Raw genomic sequence first — 6,000 nt, 5'->3', positions numbered from 1 at the left:
GCTGTTGAGTCGATTCTATCTCATAGCGACCCTAAAGGACAGAGTAGAATTGACCCACAGGGCTTCCAAGGAGTGGCTGGTAGATTCGAACTGCTTGAATAAGTATTGTGAAAAAATACAACCCTGACACACAACTTTTCTGAGCTTAGTATTAAAACAAAACAAAACAAAGTCGCTATCGAGTGGATTCTGACTCATAGGGACCCTATAGGACAGAGTAGAGCTTCCCCACAGGGTTTCCAAGGAGCGACTGGTAGATTCAAACTGCAGACCTTTTGGTAGCACCCAAATGCATAATCATCGCACCACCAGTGGCTTTCAAATCAGCTATAGGCTGATGATCTCCAAATTCTTAGAACCTGGAAAACTACTCTACCTCAGAGTGGTATCCACAGCTGGGAACTGTTCTCCACACTTGGATGACCTCAGACATCCAAATCTAACATGTCCAGAAAAAATCTTTTGGTCATTTTCTCAAGTTTGTTCCTCCATGGTTTTCCACATGGTAGAGAATGGCTCTGGTGACCATGCTCTCATGGTAGCCTGAATTCTAGAAGTCACCTTTGATTCTCCATTCCCCTCATCCCGTACGTCTGATCCACCAGCAATTCTTGGCAGCTCAAGCTCCAAAGTACACCTCAAGCCTGCCCACTGTTCCCACCTGCACTACCACCATCACTCCTCACCCTGACCACTGCAGAAGCATCCTGACTGGTCCTCTGTATTTGCTGTCTTCAAGTTCTCCTGGGCTACAGTTAATTCCTGGGACACATTCTTTCTCAAGACCATTGAACAATAGAAGGAGAAGGGCATTTAGTTGTATGCTACCTCCTCCGCTTGAGCTGCACGCCCCTCAGAAATCACTTTTCACTGTCCACTCTATAATGTCTCTATTCCAATTTCCTGTCTTTGGCCGCACTGCTTTGATAGCGTGCATGGATGTGTGCTTCAGGGGTCATGTAGACAGCTGCTTGGAGGAATTTTTCTTAGTACAATCATGGTTGTGTGCCATCAAGAGATTCTGACTCATATCAACCCTGTACGACAGCTTAGAACTGCCTCACAAGGTTTCCTAGGTTGCAGTCTTTATGGCGCAGCCCTGGTGGCACCGTGGTTAAGAGCTCGGCTGCTAACCAAAGGGTGGGCAGTTCGAATCCACCAGTTGGTTCTTTGCAGAAAGACATGGCAGTCTGCTTCTGTAAAGACTTACAGTCTTAGAAACCCTATGGGGCAGTTCTGCTCTGCCCTATAGGGTCACTATGAGTCGGAATTGATTCAACAGCAACTGGTTTGGATTTTGTTTGGTTAGAATCTTTATGGGAGCCCATCTCCAGATCTTTTCAACTCCTGAGCTGGTGGGTTCCAACGGCCCACCTTTCAGTTAGCCAAGCACTTAACCGTTGCACCTCCAATACTTAACTCTGCGCCGGAGAGGGCCCTCTCCTGACGTCTCCTGTCTCCTCACCCCGTACACCTAGGCCTTGTCCTTGCTTCTAGACCCCACCCTCCCCTCTGGAGGCCCAACCCCCCCACGCCCGCCCCACACCCGGGCCGCTGGGCGGGGCCGGCAGCCATGTTCCTCGCCGTCCAGCCAGTTACTCCCGGAAGTGCTGGGACGGGTGGTGAGGGGCCCGGGCAGGTGGCGCGCCTTACAGCGGACGGTGTTCGTGCTGCTTTCTGTGCTGTATTTTCTGAAAGGTATGAAACTCCGGCAGCTGGGTGGAGGGACCCGCTCCCAGACTGAACAAGCCCGGCCCCTCGAAGGTGTGGAGGGAAGGCGCCAGGAGGGCGGGTCCCAGTCCCAGCAGTCCGTGGGCTCCAGAGGTTGGGGAGTCCGGACGTTGGGTTAGCAGCTGGCATCGCCCCCTCCGGGGTACCCCGTCCCGAGTGATCCCCAGGGGCGGATGCGGCGCGGGGGCGGGCGGACGCAGCCACTCTAGGGGCTGCGAGAGGGAGCCTCTGGCCCGGGAGACTCAGCTGGTCTGCGAATTTGCATCCCCGTGGATTTGCGGGGGGGGGGGTCTAGCCGCGGGATCCAGCTGCGGAGTGCCCTCGGGCCTGGGGGCTTGAAGGGCTTGGGGAGAAAGGCTGTGTCCAGGGCTGCGCCAAGGTCCCTACTCTGCCCGGGGAGGGTTTGCGGGCCAAGCTGGGGGATGGGCGCCTGTCCCCCCGCCCCCCACCTGCTCCCTGTGCCAGGGGGGAAACCAAGGCCCAGAGTTCGCCCGGGGGGGTGAGATTCCAGACTGAGGGCGGGGCACTCGCCCCCATTCGTCCTCCCACCTCCACCAGACTCCGTAGGGTGCCAGGGACAGGGGAGAGAGGGATCCCCCGCCCAAGGCCATGCTGCCCCTTATTGTTTTGGGTGCTGTGCCTGGGAGGCTGAGGCACCCCGCGCCCGCGCCCGCGCCGGCTGGTCTACTCTCCGGGCTGGGTCGTCGGCTTGGCCCCGGCCCCACCTGGAAAGGAAGGGGTCCTGGGAATCTGTGGAGCAGCGTGGGGATCCTACTCCTTGTGGATGCAGCAGCGATTCAGTGTCTGTTAACAGTGTGGATGCCGGGTCCCGCTCCCCCTCTGGGTGCCGGGGGTGGGGGTAGCAGGAAGGGGTCCTGAGCAACCAGGTCGTTTGTTAACTTAAACATTTGTGCGGCGCTGTGTACCGGTCGCTGTGGACGCGATCTCTGGTGCTGAGGGGATTTGAGGGTTCCTCACACTGGCGGGATTTGGAGCCTCTACCCTGGTGGCAGTGGGTTCAGTGGGTTACCCTGGTGGCGTAGTGGTTAAGTGCTAAGGCTGCTAGCCAAACGATTGGCAGTTCGAATCCACCAGGCGCTCCTTGGAAACTCTGTGGGGCAGTTCTACTCTGTCCTATTGGGTCGCTGTGAGTCAGAATTGACTCCACGGCAGCGTGTTTTTTTTTTTTTTTTTTTTTTTTTACGTTGGAGGAGATTAGGTGTCTCTCGGGCTGACTTTTGAAGGTCTGGAGCTGGCCGTTTATGAGGGTTTATAAGGGTTTTAAGCGCTCCGGCCATGGGCACCAACCCGATCTTCCAGCCCCTGCGGACGGACTGCCCCCCCCCCGCCCCGGGGGGATTGGCTGCTCTGGGACCCCGAGCCCAGAGGGCAGTGAGAAGCTGACAAACGTGAGTGATGCCCTGCAGGCTCCAGTCGGCGGGGCAGCCCTGCTCACACGGTCTCAATACGGGCAGTCGGCTTCGTGCTTGGGGGGTGGTTTCCGGATGTTCACTCGTGTCCCCCCACCCCGTGCAGGGCGACAACTCTGCTCTGGACGGGGACCTAGTAGAGGCCTGCAGGGCATCAGGGTGTGGAGGGGCAGAGCTTGGGCGGGGAGGGCGCGGCCCTGCAGGTTCCTGTACGTGACCACGGCAGGGGGATGCGGGTCCTGAAGGCTGGGCCTGGTCGAGGACCCACTAGGTCTCGCAGAAGGAGTGGGTTAGGATAATAACAGCATTAATGGGAGTATTGAGAGAGCGCCCTGGGGCGTTGGGTCCCTCGGGAAGAAAAGCTTCTGCTATCGCCACTGGAGCGGTACCCAGGTCGGTCCCGGCTTAGGTCCAGGAGGTTCCCATACTCAGAGGGCCTGGTGGGCAGAACAGAACCGGCGGTGCGCACGCCCTCTCGCGGCCTTGCACCGAATCGCTGAAGTTTAGTGACAGGCGATTCTAAGCCATGGTTTTGGAACTGAATAGTGAAGCAGAGCAAAGAAATGATGCAGTGCCTTGATGGAACCGGTGGAGACAACAAGAAGCAAAGCACAGCTCAAACTTCAAAATTCCACTGAGTGTTAGTACGATTTGGAGGGAGAAAATAGACGGAGAGTCGAGAGGCCCAGAGATGCAGAAGGGTTGGAGGATTAGGGTTAGGGGTTAGGGTTTGGTGCTAGGGGTCCAGGTTTGGGGGTTAGAGGTTTGGGAGTCAGGTTTAGGGGTATAGGTTTTAGGTGGTTGGGGGTTGGGGTTAGGGCTGGGGTTACTAGGCTAGGGCACAAGTGGTTTAGGGTTAGGGTTAGAGTGAGGCTGAGGTTGATTCCCAGTCTTGTGTACCGTCTCTTCCTTCACCAGAGTTACCACATATGTGTCGTTTAGTTGGAAACCCTGATGGCGTAGTGGTTAAGAGCCACCGGTGCTAACCAAAGGCCTGCAGTTCAAATCCACCAGGCGCTCCTTGGAAACTCTATGGGGCAGTTCTAATCTGTCCTATAGGGTCGCTATGAGCTGGAATCAACTCGACGGCGGTGGGTTTGGTTTTTTTGGTTATTGTTTAGTTGGCTTTTCTCTACCCACTCTTCGTCTCCCTAGTGAACATCAAAGATTGTTTCTGTGCGTAAATGTTTTCATGATAGTGGTCACTTACTGTATATGTCGTTTTGTGATTGACTTAGTGTGATGCGCTCCAGATTCATCCATGGTGTGAGATGTTTCGGAGATTCATCATTGGTCTTTACTGTCGTGTAGTGTTCCACTGTGTGTATGTACCGTAGTTTGTTTATCCGTTCCTCTGTGGATGAGCACTTAGGTTGTTCCCATCTTTTTGCTACTGTGAATAATGTTGCAGTGAACACGGGTGTGCATATGTCTATTCCTGTGACTGCTCATGGTAACCCTGGTGGCTAGTGGTTAAGTGCTATGGCTGCTAACAAAAAGGGTTAGGGTTTGGGCTTAGGGATGTTAGGGTTAGGGTTGTTAGAGTTAGAGTCCTTAGGGTTTGGTTTAGGGGTTGGGGTTTGGGGGTTAGAGTTTAGGGTTGGGTTTTTTGGTTAGGGTTTTTGGGTTGGGGTTAGGTGTTAGGTTTAGGGTTTGAGGTTAGAGTTTGGAGTTACAGGTTAGGTGTTAGGGGTTGCAGTTTGGGGTTTAGGGTTTTGGGGGTTTAGGGTTTTGTGGTTTAGTCATTAGGGTTTGGGTTAGGTTTTAGGGATTTAGGTTTAGGCTTGGGGTTGGGTTTGTTTGGGATTTGTGGGTTGGGGTTAGAGGGTGGGTGTTAGAGGGTTGGGGTTTAGAGTTTGGGGGTTAGAGATTGAGGGAGTCAGGGTGAGGGGTTAGAGGGTGAGGGGGTTAGAGGTTGAGAAGATTATAGAGTGAGGGAGTGAGAAGGTGAGGGTGTGAGGGGGTGAAGGTTAGGGTTTAGGGTTAGAGGGTTTAGGCTTAGGGTTCAGAGGCTTAGGGTTGGGGGTTAGGGTTTGGGGGTTCAGAGGTTGGGGTTGGTGTTGTGGTTAGGGTTAGAGGGTTAGGGTTAGAGGGTTAGGGGTATAGTTTAGAGGTTTAGGGTTACTGGTTAGGGCTAGGGTTTAGGGGTTCAGGTTTAGGGGTTTGGGATGGGTTTGGGGTAAAGTTTTAGGGTTTAGGGTTAGAGGGTTAGGTTTAGGGCTTAGGGCTTAGAGTTTAGGGTTTTAGGACTTAGGGTTTAGGGCTTAGGGCTTAGAGCCTAGGGTTTAGGCCTTAGGGTTTAGGGTTTAAGGCTTAGAGTGAGGGTTAGGGCTGGGGGCTGGGGTTAGGGTGTAGGTTTTAGGGTTTAGAGTTAGGGTATTAGGGTTAGATGACTTAGGCTTTAAGTTAGGGTTTAGGGGTTAGTGGTTGGGGTTAAGGGTGTTAGTGTTTAGGGTTTTGGCATTTAGGATGTTAGGGTTAAATGTGTTAGGGCTAAGGGTGTTAGGGTTTCGCGTGTTAGGGTTTTAAGTGTTATGGTTTAGGGTTTAGGGTTGTGTTAGGGTTAGGCTTAGGCTCATTCTTAGGTTTAGGGCTAGGGATTTGAGGTTTAGTGTTTGGGGTTGGGTTTGGGGGTTGGGGTTAGAGGGTTAGGGTTAGAGGGTTAGAGTTAGAGGGTTAGGGTTTTGGGTTAGGGTTTCAGGTTAGCATTAGAGGGTTAGGGTTCGAGGGTTAGGGCTAGAGTAGTTAGGGTTAGGGTCGTTAGGGTTAGGGTTGTTAGGGTTAGGGTGGTTAGGGTTTAGGGTTAGGTGTTAGGGTTTAGGGCTTACGGTTAGGTTTT

At 53.6% G+C, this 6,000-nt stretch overlaps 1 long non-coding RNA gene across 2 annotated transcripts in view; it reads left to right on the top strand.

The window, feature by feature from the left end:
• Nucleotides 1–1,588: 1,588 nt before the first annotated feature.
• LOC135229453 (uncharacterized) overlaps nucleotides 1,589–6,000 on the top strand; it is a 58,429-nt gene continuing 54,017 nt past the window's right edge. The window contains exon 1 of one of the 2 annotated variants that reach the window (XR_010320158.1): nucleotides 1,589–1,698. This is a non-coding gene — a long non-coding RNA (uncharacterized LOC135229453). Of the gene's footprint in view, nucleotides 1,699–2,944; nucleotides 3,141–6,000 lie in introns of those variants that run through there. The other variant, XR_010320159.1, reaches the window with a different exon arrangement.

This window comes from Loxodonta africana, unplaced genomic scaffold (genome assembly GCF_030014295.1).
Source record: "Loxodonta africana isolate mLoxAfr1 unplaced genomic scaffold, mLoxAfr1.hap2 scaffold_301, whole genome shotgun sequence".
NCBI lineage: Eukaryota > Metazoa > Chordata > Mammalia > Proboscidea > Elephantidae > Loxodonta > Loxodonta africana.
The sequence above is the reverse complement of the archived record's forward strand: the minus strand, read 5'-3'. Positions and strand labels throughout refer to the sequence as shown.